Source organism: Galeopterus variegatus, unplaced genomic scaffold (assembly GCF_000696425.1).
Source record: "Galeopterus variegatus unplaced genomic scaffold, G_variegatus-3.0.2 Scaffold465, whole genome shotgun sequence".
NCBI classification, from domain to species: Eukaryota; Metazoa; Chordata; class Mammalia; order Dermoptera; family Cynocephalidae; genus Galeopterus; species Galeopterus variegatus.
This window is the reverse complement of record NW_007726576.1, coordinates 351,940-364,033: the sequence shown is the minus strand read 5'-3', so window position 1 is coordinate 364,033 and position 12,094 is coordinate 351,940. Positions and strand designations below refer to the sequence as shown.

The 12,094-nt window shown below is 37.8% G+C and overlaps 1 long non-coding RNA gene across 1 annotated transcript; it reads left to right on the top strand.

Annotated features, from left to right (window-relative positions):
• Positions 1 to 4,139: 4,139 nt before the first annotated feature.
• Positions 4,140 to 7,910, top strand: LOC103587587. Its single transcript, XR_550239.1, has 3 exons — positions 4,140 to 4,176; positions 5,320 to 5,535; positions 7,668 to 7,910. It is a non-coding gene; the product is annotated as an uncharacterized LOC103587587 (long non-coding RNA).
• The last annotated feature ends 4,184 nt before the right edge of the window (positions 7,911 to 12,094 follow it).

Below are 12,094 nucleotides of genomic sequence, written 5' to 3'. Positions count from 1 at the left end.
GGTTTTTTTTTTTTTTTTTTTTTTTTTTTTTTTTTGTCTTTTTCCGTGTCCGGCAACGGATCGCAACCCTCAGTGTCGCCCCCGCACCTCGCTCAGCCAGTGAGCGGCCGGTCTGTATGTGGGATCCGAACCCTCAGGTGGGAGCACTGCCGTGCTTCCCAAGCAGCGCACTATCCAGTGCGCCACCGGGCCAGCCCACTTGCATAATTGTTCTGGCAAATTGGGGAAAGAATAGTATCTTCAACAAATGGTGCTAGGGTTAGAGCACAGCCTTATAACACCAAGGTCATGAGTCCAGATCTCTGTACCAGCCAGCTACCCAAAACAAAACAAAGCAAAACAAATGGTGCTAGGATAACAGAATATCTACATGGAAAAAAATTAAATTTGTACATTTTTACAAAAATTTTATATACAAAAATTAACTCAAAGTAGATTAAGGACTTAGATATAAGAGCTAAAACCATAAAACATAAAAGATGAAAATATAGAGGTAAATCTCCATAACCTTGAATTTGCCTATGTTTCTTAGATATAACACCAAAAGTTGAACAGTGAAAGAAAATGTAGATAAACTGGACTTCATCAAAATTTTTTAAATTTGTGCATAAAATAGAATTATCAATAAAGTGAAAGAACAGTTTTCAGAATGGGAAAAATATTTGCAAATAATATATCTGATAAGGTCTAGTATCCAAAATATATAAAGAACTCTTACAACTCAACAGCAAAAGGGCAAAGAACTCAATTAAAAATGGGTTAAAGACATGAATAGACACGTCTCCAAAGAAGATATACAAACAGCCAACTAACACATGAAAAGATTCTCAACATCGTTAGTCATTAAGAAATGTGCATCAAAACCACAATGTGGTGCCAGTTTACATTCACATTGCTGGTGGGTGTATGAAATGGAGCAGCCACTGCAGAAAACTTGTGGTTCTTCAAAAAGATGAGCATTGAATTATTGTTTGATTTAGTGATTCACTCCTGGGTTTATGCCCAACATAACTGAAAACTAGTGTTCAATCAAATATATATATATATATATATATATACTTTTTACTCACAACTGTTCGCCAATTTGAAATATATATACATGAAACAACATGTATCTATCAATGGATGAATGAATAAACAAAATGTGGTCCATACAAATAATTAAATATTATTAGTTTATCAAAAGGAATGAAGTATTGATGCATGCTACAACTTGGATGTACCTCAAACCATTATGCCAAGAGAAAGAAACCAGACACAATAGGTCACATATTGTATGGTTCCATTTATATGAAATATCCAGAAGAGATAAATCCACAGAGGCAGAAAGCAGACGGGTAGCTTCTAGTGGCTAGAGGAGTGAAGAATGGGTATTGACTGTTTAATGGGTACTGAGCTTTCTTTTGGGACAATGAAAATGTTTTGGAACTTGATAAAGGTGGTGATTCCACAACATTGTGAGTGTACTAAATGTCAACTGAATTTTACTTATTTATTTATTTATTTTAAAAAGATGACCGGTAAGGGGATCTTAACCCTTGACTTGGTATTGTCAGCACCACGCTCAGCCAGTGAGCTAACCGACCATCCCCATATAGGATCCAAACACATGGCCTTGGTTTTATCAGCACCACACTCTCCCAAGTGAGCCACAGGCTGGTCCTTGAATTGTACTTTAAAGTGTCTAATTTTATGTTATGTGAATTTCACCATAATTCTTTTTTTTTTAAAAGATGACCAGTAAGGGGATCTTAACCGTTGACTTGGTGTTGTCAGCACCACGCTCACCCAGTGAGCTAACCAGCCATCCCTACATGGGATCTGAACCTGTGGCCTTGGTGTTATCAGCACCACACTCTCCTGAGTGAGCCACAGGCCGGCCCCATAATTCTTTTTTAAAAGTGCAAAGCAGGGCCGGCCCGTGGCTCACTCGGGAGAGTGCGGTGCTGATAACACCAAGGCCCCTGGTTCAGATCCCATGTAGGGATGTCCGGTTCGCTCACTGGCTGAGCGTGGTGCTGACAACACCAAGTCAAGGGTTAAGATCCCCTTACCGGTCATCTTTAAAAATAAATAAATAAATAAAAAGTAAAAGTGCAAAGCATATCTCTGAATTAGACAACATGTATAAAATAAGGCTGGAATTTGGTAGTGCCCTCTTTGGAAGGATATTCTTTAATTGCCCTGATAATGGATATCGGGCATTCCTAATAATTTCTAAGCCCTGGCTATGTTTATTTTGTTTGTTTGGGTCAATGGCAGCTTTAAAAGTCTCTTTCTTTATTTTTCTTTTTTTGTCTTTCCAATTTAGTGCTTACTACGTGCTGAAGCAGTACAAGGATACTTCAAAAAGTTCGTGGAAAAATAGAATTAAAAGGTAATACAAATTTTTCTCTGAACTTTTTGAAGTTCTCTTTTATATTAGGCCTTATGGATTCAACATGAGTATACTTGTAGTATTCTTTTTTTTTTTTTTTCCTTTTTGTCTTTTTTTCATGACTGGTAATGGGATCGCAACCCTCAGTGTCGCACCCGTACCGTGCTCAACCAGTGAGCGGACCGGTCTCTATATGGGATCCAAACCCTTGGCGGGAGCGCTGCTGCACTCCCAAGCGCCGCACTCTACCAAGTGCGCCACCAGCCCGGCCCATACTTGTAGTATTCTCATGGTATGTATTTTTTTTTTAAACCAACAATTCTGTTTGATGTTTGAAGTGTACTTAAATAGCATCCCTTTTCAGTTTTCTAAGTTGGGGTTGAGGATAGATATCAGACATTGTTCACTTTCCTGTCTTCCATTATGAAGACTGGTTCCAGTTTGCATTATTTTTCTCTCTATTACTAAGAGCAGAAACTCAGCTGCCTAAAAGCCCCAAGATCACAGCAATGTCTATACAAAGTGGGCTTTCAGTACTGTTTTATTTATTTATGTTTTGAAATATGTATTTTAGGTCTTTTTAATCTGTAGGTTCCATATCCATCTCTTCCCTGTCACCCCTTTGCCAAGAGAAGCTACTGTAAAGGATTCACAGAGCCTGGTTTTCCAAAGCCTCGCAGTTTCAAATATTGACTTGGCAAAAGACAGGAAATTTTCCTCAGGCTATTGAGTCTCTGTTGCAAGACAAGAATTGTAACACAGCAAGGCTGCTTGTTCAAAGACAGACAAGTTACTAACTGATATGTAAAGTTACTGAAAAGCTGCTGGAGGGAAAAGGAATGTTTGCTAAATCAAGCCTTTGTTAGTAGATCACTTAATTGCCTAACAGAATGTCATCTGACTTGTTTTTATTGAATGTTACCAGCTTCTATTGTAAAACTTGTTAAACTGTACTTAGCAAAATCCCACCTATGTCTCTTCCTGTAACTTCTTGGTCTGGAGAATAAATGCAGGAAGATAACCCCAATTCGTGGTTAGTTTCCCAAATGGAAGGATGCCTCATGCTCAAGGGTCCTGGGATATTATCCCCTTTCTGGGGCTTCTCACTGCTCAAAAGAGATGGGCTTTGAGTAATCTTTGGTGGCTCTGTCACCCGGGGGAAAAAGAGTGACAAATCCATGGGAGGCAAAGCAACAAGCTACATAATACAGTGACAGCATAGCATTAGACCAAGTGCAGCCCTTCCCCATGTGAAGTCCTGCTCCACTCCCCAGTGCACAACCAGGAAGCCAGCCCTGTTGTTCACAATTTATTTGTTGCAGAAACTGGGTAATTTGTCTACAGAATTTTACTCAGTTTTGATTTTGATGATTGCATTCTCTTTTACATTTTCCTCTATCTTTTGAATTCCCTGCAAATTAGTTACTGTGTCTAGCTGTTTAATCATATGCAAATGTGATTTTGGGGGGCAGATTACTGACATAGATTGAATGGCCTCCAAAGTCATTGAAGCTTAATCCTTGTAACTGTTGAGGGCGGGAAATCCTATTATGGGAAATGAAAGGTGGAGCCTTGAAGAGGTGATTAGATTCTGAGGACCAGGCCCTAATGAATGGATTAACAATGGTGGTCAGCAGCATGTTACTGAGGACTTTAAAAGGATAGCATGTGTGAGCCTCTCTCTCTCTGCTCTGCCATTTTCTGCCATGTGAGACTCCTGCATTGTTGTAAAGCCACCACCAAAGATGAGCCTCCCCAGATCTGTTCCCTGGACTTTGGACTTCTCAGCCTCCCAAACTGTAAGCAATAAATTTCATTTTCTTATAAATTACCCACTTCCACGTATTTTGTTATAAGCAATAGTAATGAACCAATACAGAAAATTCCTACCAGGAGTGGGGCGTTGCTTATAACAAATACTTGAAAATGTGGAAGTGGCTTTGGACCTGGGTGTTGAGAAGAGGCTGGAAAAATTTGGAGGTACAGGCTAGAAAAAGCTTAGCTACTGGTGGGAGTTTAGATGACAAGAAAACCAGGGAAAGTTTGAAACTTCTTAGGGACTGGTTAAATGGTGGTGAGCAGAATGTTGATAGAAATATGGACAGTAAAAGCCATTCTGAGAAGATCTCAGATATAAATGAGAAGGGACTTAATGGAAACTGGGGCAAAGGTCACCCTTGCTATGAACTGGCAAGGAATATAGCTGCATTTTCTTCATGCCTAAAAGTAACATGGAGTGTGGAACTTAAAGGTGCTGACCCAAGGTATTTGGCAGAAGAAATTCCTAAGCAGCAAAACATTCAGGAAGCTGTGTGGCTACTTGTAACAGCCTACGCTGAGTTATGGTGAAAAAAACATGACATAAAGCCAGAATTTGAAAGGGTAGCAGAGCATAAAGATTTAGAAAATTTGCAGCCTGACCATTTGGTAGAGAAGCAGAGAGCATTTTCAGGAGACAAGTGCAATGGTTCAGCCCAAGGACCATTTGCTAAGGAAATTAGTACAAAAGCAAGGGGTTATCAAGAGAAGGGAAAAAAGGCCCTGAGGGCATTGCAGAAATCTCTGTGGCCAACCCTTCCATCACAGGCCCAGAGGTCTAGGGAGAAGAATGGTCTCAGGGAACAGGTATGAGGTGCCCTCTGTGGGCACTCAGGAAATTGCTTCCTGTACCAGCCCCCCAGCTGCTTTAGCTGTTCTAGCTGTGGCTAAATTGGCTGCCAGTGTGGCTGGACCTGAAACTATGAAAGATACGAGGTAGAAGCCCTGGCAGTGTCCACATGTTGTTAAGTTTGCAAGCTCACAGAATGCCAGAGCTGAGGAGGCTTGGGAGCCTCCACCCCAATTTCAAGGAATGTATGGAAAAGCCTGTCACAGGGGTGGAGTCACTGTAGAAAGCTTTCACTGGAGTAATGCCAAGCAGAAATGTGGGCTCAGAGTTGCAGCAGAGAAATCCCATCAGTGCCGTGTCTACTGGAGCCTTGACAGCAGGATTGCCATGGAGACCTCAGATTTGTGGAGACCCCAGATTTGTGGAGCTACAGCCTGCAAGAGCTAAAACATGGCCTCAGACTAGGAAAGCCATAGAAGCAGAGCTGCCTGAGGACTTGGGGACCCAGTTCCCACACCCGTGTGCAGAGGGCGTTAAACATGGCGTCAAGGTACATGATTTGTCAACTTCGAGATTTAATACCTGGGTTTTGGACTTGCTTAGCACCTATTACCCCTTTCTTTTGGCCTATTTTCTTGTCTCACTATTGTATCTTGGCAGTAGATAACTTGTTTAGATTTCACAGATGGGACTTTGAACTCTAGACTTTTGAGTGGAAACAAGACTTTGGGGACAAAATGAATGTATGTGAAAAGGACATGGATTTGGGGGGACCAGGGATAGAATGCAGTGGATTGAATGTCCCTCCAAAGTCACTGAAGCTTAATCCTCATAACTGTTGAGGGTGGGAAATCCTATTATGGTAATTGAAAGGTGGAGCCTTGAAGAGGTGATTAGATTCTGAGGACAAGACCCTAATGAATAAATTAATAATGGTGGTCAGGGGCGTGGTTCTCAGGGCTTTAAAAGGATAGCACGTGAGAGCCTCTCTCTCTCTACTCTGCCATTTTCTGCCATGTGAGACTCCTGCGTTGTTGTAAAGCCACCACCAAAGAAGACCCTCACCAGATGTGTTCCCTGGACTTTGGACTTCCAAGCCTCCCAAACTGTAAGCAATATGTTTTGTTTTCTTATAAATTACCCACTTCCCTGTGTTTTGTTATAAGCAACAGAAAAGGACTAATACAATTACTTAATAGGTGGTGGCATGTTTTTTAGAAAGTGGCACATAATGTCAGATTGGCTCTCTTTTTGCCTTTTTAGTAGCCATTGATGCTCAATGCTTAGATTATTTATTCATCAGAGGTTGCAAAATGGCAATATTCAAATTATATCATCACTTTCTTCATTTATTTGTTGGAATATTTCTATAACAAGAAACTACTAATTTTTCTATTTAATTACTCAGTGGTGCAGTTTTTAGGAAAAGCAGGATAAACAACTCTTTCCCTTTATTTAAGTTTTTTTCTTTTCTTTTCAACCATACTCTTTTAACTTTGATATTTAAGTTTTTGAAGTGAAGAGTTGGTCCCTTGGATACACCAAATGTGACCAATTCTTTTTTACAGGAAATATCCTTATGAGCATATGATTTTAAACACACCTGATGTGTTTTAGTTTTTCGCAATTATTTTCTTTATTTCATGCTCAAATTGCCTTATCTTTGTTAAGTGGGAGCCTCTTCAATTGGCCTTCAAGTACTTTTAACACAACCCCAAAAGTGTTCGATGTGTCCTCACTATCTGGAGTGCTAAGACATTCCATGCTCATGTCGTACATGTCATGCCTTTTCTTCCTGAGACCTGAGATCAGTCACCTCGTTCTCTCTCTTCAATAGACAGAGCTAAGAAATCTGTATCTATATCTATACTCCCTCCCCACAAAGATGAAATACCTCATGAATTTATCCTACTATCAATTCAAATTCAGGACCACAAGTGTTTACTTAACCTGTTCTATCTTAGATCCATGTCTTCTTTTTCCCACAGTGAAAATATTTTTCCCACAGTGAAAATATTTTTCCCACAGTGAAAATATTATGATTAGAATATTATGATTAGAATATAAAATAACATGATTGGAATATAATACAATTACTCATATGCCACATCCGATATTACACATAAAACATACTCAGAATAAGAATAACACTGAAAACACCATCGATTAGAATATAAAATAACATGATTGGAATATAATACAATTACTCACATGCCACATCCGATATTACACATAAAACATACTCAGAATAAGAATAACACTGAAAACACCATTATTATGAAAGTAATTTTTTACAAAAGGGGTTTGCCTATGTTCTCCTTTAACCATCATTTTAATAGTTGTTTTGTATCTACTTTGTTATGGCATACAATCATTAAGTACTGTGACTTGTATCCCAGATATATTCCTTGTATAGAAAATATATTCTCGGTTCTACATGTAAATATATAGTCAATGCTCACCATCTGTCTTTCTGTCAATGACACTCCAGTCATTATTGTCCAAAGGTAATTTTCTCGTGGATTTGGAAGTAAGGACTCACAGTAACAACATTCTTGGAATTTCTGCATGTAGTTGACAGTTTCTCTATATCCTTTAGAATTGAAAATTAAGTTGACTGGATATAAGATCCTTGGCTCACATTTTTTCCTTGATTATCTCAAACATATTTATTTTCTTCAGGTACAAACTATCGCTGTCAAGAACATCTGGTGACAATCTAATTTTCTTTTATCACTCGTACCTGTGGATCCTCACAATTTATGTTGTTTTGTCAATTCTTTTATCATTTCAAGTGTCTTTTAACTAGTTTTGAAATATTAGGCTATCCTTTCCTTCTGTTTTGTAAACATGTCTGTCTGGTGTCCTTATATTTTCTATAGAGAACTTGTAGTGGATTGAATATATCCCCTAAAACTCACTGAAGCTTGAATTGTGTCCTCAAAGTTTTATGTATTAGAAATTTGGCCCCCACTGTGACTGTTAAGAGGATGGGAGATCCCATTATGGTAATTGAAAGATGGAGCCTTGAAGAGGTGATTAGATTGTAGGACCGTGCAGTAGTGAATGGATTAAAAATGGTGGTCAGGGGCGTGGTCCTGAGGGCTTTAAAAGAAGAGGAGACTGTGTCTCTCTGTCTGCTTCCACCATCTTGCAATGTGAGACACTTGGGTCACTGTCACCACCACCAGATGTGTCCCATGGACTTTGGACTTCCCAGCCTCAGAAACTGTAAGCAATAAATTTTGTTTTCTCATAAGTCACCCAGTTCTGTGTATTTTGTTATAAGCAACAGATAAAGACTAATACAGAACTTGTCTGGTTTCTAATTCTCTCTCTCTCTCTCTCTTTTTATTATTTGTGTGAGATTTAACTTGGATCCTCTTCTGTTATTTATTTTTAGTTTAAGTTAGTTCCCCAAACTGTAAGAAGGGAGGTGTGATTTAAGACTGTCTTTCTAATTTTACAGCTCTATAGTGCCATCTTCTGTTGTTTTTATGAGGAGTTAAACTGTATGGCAGATACTTTGTGAGGTCTCCTTTGTCCCCCCTGTTTTTATCTTGACGCTCTTTTTCCTTTGTGTCCTTTGTTTGAGAACTGCGTAAATCTTCAACACTCATGGTAAGAGAGATTTAGCTGGTTAGTTTTGAGAGTTTATGCAGAAGTCTATCCCAGCCTCCTCTTATCTTATTAAGGATGCCTTGTGCAAACACCTGGTATTTCAAATATTATTCTCAAATTAGCCTGCTGAGCTTGCCAATGAGTGTCTATTGGTTATTTTGGAATTTTTAGATGTCTCATGCTCTGTTTCTTTCCTCTGCTTCTTCCTGCACAGATTCTGATACCATTTATCTCCTGTAGTTTTTGGTGGTTTGGTGCTACCTGCTCGTGTTTTGTAGTGTGTGGGATTGCTGTAACATGTAGTTTTGTTGTAGGGACAATTCAAAGGTTTTTGTTTTTTTCATCCTAGTTCTGTGTGGGTTTTGAACCAATAAAGATACAGTTTTTGTTTTTGTGTTTTGTATTCAGAACTTGAGCAGTCATTATCATTAAGTTCTTGGCATGAAATACACTTGTCATCTTCTCATGGGATGCCAACAGCTCACAGGGTATCAGTATTTTTCAACTTTGGTAGGATTGTTTTGATCCAACTGGATTAGAAATATACACAGGACTACACACCAAACCGTCAAAACTCATAAAAGGGCATGGTAATTAGCTGTAAAATTAGAGTTATCTATTTCCTTTGATTTAGATATCTCTGCTTCTGAGATTCTATGCTATAGAAATAGAGACATCAGTATGAAGAAACATATATACAAAGATATTAAGGCAACATCATTTGTAGTGCTTTTGTAAAAAAAAGTTGTGAAAAAAACCTATATGGCCATAATTGGGGAATGGGTAGATTACTTGTAGAACATCTATCTCTAGATTGATTATATAGTTATTAAAATTAATTAATAATTCCTGGAGGAATATCCATAATCTATTTTGTTTAGGAAATTTTCTAAAACTTAGAAAAAAAGTAAAAAAGATTATTATATAATCTTAATATTCTGCTACAGCATTTTCTTTTTTTTTTTTTTTTTTTCGTGTCTGGCAACGGATCGCAACCCTCAGTGTTGCGCCCGTACCGGACCGGGACCGGCAACGGGACTGCAACCCTCCGTGTTGCGCCCACACCTCGTTCAGCCAGTGAGCGGGAACCGGTCTGTATGTGGGATCCGAACCCTCGGTGGGAGCGCCGCCCTGTAGCAGTGCACCACCGGGCCTGCCCTGCTACAGCATTTTCTAACAAATTAACCTGAGGCTCTTGGGACTATAAGTTGGTTCGACTTACTGTTCATAAGTGATTACGACCCAGGTATTTTACAACTCTGTAAAGTTAGAGATTAACTTGTAGAAAACAAGTAAGGTGTGCATTATGGGCTGAATTGTGTCCCCCCTCCAAGTTCATATGTTGAAGCTGTGACACCCACTGTGACTATATGGAGATAGGGCCTATAAACGGAGGTAATAAAAGTTAAGTGAGGTTGTAAATGCGGGGTCCTAATCTGATAGGACTGGTGTCATAAGAAGAGAAAGAGACATGAGAGAGCTATCTCTCTCTTTTCACTGCACACAGAAGAGGCCATCTTAGGACACAGGAAGAGCATGATCTGTAAGCCGGGAACGGTGGCTTCAACAGGCACCAACCTTGATGGCACCTTGATCTTGGACTTCCAGCCTCCAGAACTATGAGAAAATAAATTTCTATTGTTAAAGCCACCCAGTGTATGGTATTCTATTACGATAGACTGAGCTGATTAATACATTTTTTTCTGATCATTTTTTCCTTTTTAGTAATGACTTTCACCCCAAAGATTATGATTTTATTTCCTAGTAAGACTGTGACCAATTTTGTGTTTAAAATAGCAGTCATATTATTGCATTCTTTTTATCATTGTTTATGTAAATCCAGGTTTCTCATATCTTAACTGAATCACCATTGTTATTCTACTGGGTTTTTTCTTCATTAATGATTCAAATAAAAATTTGACATGCACTCAGTAATATTTGTGTGAGAGTTGGGTTTTGACCAATTTGAAAAATAGAGACAAATTTTAAAATTATAGTAAAGTATATTTAACATAAAAATTTTCATTTAAGCCATTTTTAAGTGTATTAATTACATTCACATTGTTGTATAACCATCATCATTTTAAAATATTTTGCCATTCCAAACAAAAATTCTAAAACCATTAAGAAATTTTTTTTCCATTTTTTTCCCCTCCCACAGCCTCTATTTTAATTTCTGTCTCTGAATTCACCTAGTCTAGGAAGCTCATATAATTGAACTCATAAAAAAGTGGACTCACTAAAAAAAAAAGGATGCTGCACAGTAACTTGAAGACAGATAAAAATATAAAGTTCTTTGGTACAGTGAAATATATGAACAAACATAAAAACCTGTATTATTGTAATTTGGGTTCAGAACTTCACTTTAAATTCTTTTATAGCATTTAAAGAACAAAAGCATAAAGAATAATTATGTCAACAGAAATGGATACAAAATACATAAAGATAATATCTGAAAAAAACATAATATTTGAGTTTAATAGTATGAAGTGGAGGGTGGTGGAGCTGTAATGGAGTAGAGTTTTTGTATGTGATTTAATTCAACTTGTTTCAGTTTAAAATAGATTGCTGAATCAAAACCACAATACCACCTCAAACCCATTAGGATGGCTATTTTTTATATATATATATCTGAGGGTACTTCACAAAGTTCATGGAAAGATTGGTATTATCTTTTAGTTCTATTTTTCCACAAAGATTTTATATATATATAAAGAACATATATACAAAACATATAATATATATAAAACAGAAAATAAGTGTTGGTGTGGATATGGAGAAATTGGAATTCTTGTGCATTGATGGTAGGAATGTAAAATGGCACAGTAGCTTTGGCTGTTCCTCAAAAAATTAAAAATTGAATTACCATATGATTCAGAAATTCCACTTCTAGGTACATACCCAAGAGAATTTAAAGCAGGGACAGAAAGGAGATATTTTTACACTTATGTTCACTGTAGCGTTATTATTCACAATAGCTAAAATGTGGAATTAACCCAATTGTCTATTGATGGATAAATCAATAAGCAAAATGTGGTATACAGGGCTGACTCATGGCTCACTTGGGAGAGCATGGTGCTGACAACACCAAGTCAAGGGTTACGCTTTCCTTACTGGTCATCTTTAAAGAAAAAAAAGTGGTATATACATACAATGGACAATTATTCAGCCTTAAAAAAAAATTCTGATCCATGCTACGACATGGATGAATCTTGAAGACAATATACTAAGTGAAATAAGCCAATCACAAAAGGACAAATATTGTATAACTCCACTCTTATATGGTACATAGAGAAGTCGTATGTATACAGACAGAAAACATGAAGAATGGTGATAGGGGTTGCCAGGAATTCAGGGTAGGAGTAAGTAGGGAAAAATCAACTAAACACAAAGGAAAGAAGAGTGGGAGTAAGTGAGAGACAAAAAAGATATAAGACACACAGAAAACAATTAAGAAAACGGCAATAATAAGTCCTTCCCTATCAATA